Here is a 2,504-nt window from a genome sequence, read left to right as displayed (position 1 = left end):
ATTTGGCAGCTGAAGGGAGAAAGCTATAATTAAAAATAATGAGGAAATAGTCAGAGAGATATCAATCTTGTAAGGTTACTTAAATAAAGAAATGAATAGTAAGGATTTTGTTGCCTAACTCCTTTCACCTATGTTTGCAAGCAATTTAGTCTTTGGCCTCCAGCCAGTTTGGATAAGGTTTTAGTTATCATGATGATGACTTGATTGTTCTCAATTCTAGTGATTCCTGGGGTGAGGGGAGGTGCTTTGCATGTAGTAGACACTCAGGAAACATTTGATGATTAAATGAATGAGTAACATTGGAATAGAAATCAAAGAGCAGTAGGTCGTGACGACTCTACCACTGCCCTCATTCCCTCGCCCCAAACGACCTGACTTCTGCTGTACACCAGGCATTGTTCTAAACACAGGAAGCATAGCAGTGAGTCAGGTAGACAAGACCTTCTCTCTTAGGACACATATTCTTAAAGGGATACCAGAGCATAAAACAAGAAAATATACTATGGTGGTCGACTATGATGGGTGATGTGAGTGCCTCACAATTTAGAGACAGGGAAAGTGGGGCCCTGGCAGGAGCTGGGGAAAACTGTGGTCACAGCCAGAAGCACAGCGCTGAAGCCAAGAGAGTGCTGGAAAGAAACAGAAAACAACCACATCTGATCACTTGCTTCTACCTCTTAGAGACTCATGCAAAAACAGGCCACAGAGTCAGCCTGATGATTGGACTCATCATGATGAGTATGTGGATGATGTAGGTCATCATCTACAGTATGATGTAGCCCCTGGAGCTGAGACAACATGGCAGGGTGTGTGATGTAGAGAAATAATCAATGAACGGAGTCAACTAGGAACCCTTGACTAATGCTGATTCCTCCGAGGGTAGACATTGAGTTGAATTTACCTTTCTCTCCCCTGGGAGAGACCTAGAAAGCACAGAGCTTGCCAAAACAGGTGCTTGTCAATTTAATTGCTCTTTGTAGAGTTGGCTTTCCTCATCTAATCAGTGTGCTCTGGGCAACAATGCCACCTCCTGGAAGGTTCCAGCTCTTTATTGTCCCTGAGGAAGCAGTACCTTGCTTGTTCATGGGAGGATTCTTGCTTCAGATTGATGCCTGGCTGTGTTGAGTATTTGATGAACAATGAAAAGAACGAGTCTAGCATACAGTGTTGCCTTGGCCACACACATGCAGAACTGGGATGCCATAAAACATCTCTCAACTCATGACTTTGCTTGGCGAGAAGGGTCAGTAAGGCCAGGGAACAGGACTTGGGAGACAGACCACAGCTATCTTATCCTCATTCCCCCAGCCTCCTCACCACAGCAGCTAAGAATAGATGTACACGAGTCCTCTTTTAAGCTCTCTGTATGGATGCTCTTCTTCCCAGTCTGCTAGATATGGAGAATTCCTAATGTGGCTGGAATGAGTTGCATTAAGATATAGACATACAATATGTGCTAAACCTTATGATACTCCGGAGTAATATCAGAACTGTAGATGGAGAGGGAATGGGGGCCCAGGCTGGAAGCTGTGACGATGACATTTTGCAAATAGTCGCTGTTTCTTGGTGGTCTGTGGGATCTAGATTTGTGCAAACACTTTCTAGTTACATCCACATAAAACCTTTTCTAACCACGCTTGACTCTAGGTAGGGTCCATGGGTAATGATTTGAACAGATTACATATAGATGATGTTCACCTCCAACCTAGCAAAAGCAGATTTTTTTCCCCTTAGCTTTCCCCTTTAACTGAGAGTGGAGATAGCCCTAGATGGAAGGAAGCAGAAAGCTGGAATGTCGGTTCTCTGGTGAAGACCTAACTGTGGCTCCATGCAGTAAAGCCAGGTTAAGAGGCATGGGCTGTTAACTCTTGTCCTTGACTTTCTTCTTTAAGTCGGCCGTAAGTGAGGAGTGGAGAGAAAAGCTTACTAAAATTATAAAATTTGTGCTCCTCACATTTCTCTCTCTCTCTCTCTTTCTCTCTCTCTCTCTCTCTTTTTCTTCTGGAAATAATAGTGAAAGAGGGCCTGTGTTTTCAACTCTTCAATCACCTCTGAAGTTAGGACTCTGTATCGAGGCAGAATCACAATGTCGTCAGACAGCTCAGGGAAAGAAGCTGTGTAAGGTCTTAGGCACATCTGTCCAGTTATCTTTTCTCTCACTATTTATCAAGGAACCTGCTTGATCTAGAAATGGGTAGAAGATCAGTATTGTCATGAGAACGTAAAGCCTACCCCTGAATCAACCTGTGAATGTGGCTAAACATCAACAAATCATAGTGTTCTTATAAAAGCTACTAACTTACTGCTAACTGTGAAAGATAATTAAGACATGTAAGTCAATGGTCAGTTACCTCATAAAGGATCAAATTCTTCTATGTGTTCAAAACGATACTTGTAGTCATGCTAAGTATTTATGCAATAAATTACAGAAATTTCAGTGTGTCCTGGCAACTACAACTATATTGATCCTGGTAACTGTCATTATATTCTGATTCTGTTAAAGG

Source organism: Myodes glareolus, chromosome 4 (genome assembly GCF_982192425.1).
Source record: "Myodes glareolus chromosome 4, mMyoGla1.1, whole genome shotgun sequence".
NCBI lineage: Eukaryota > Metazoa > Chordata > Mammalia > Rodentia > Cricetidae > Myodes > Myodes glareolus.
Note: the sequence above shows the minus strand (reverse complement) of the source record.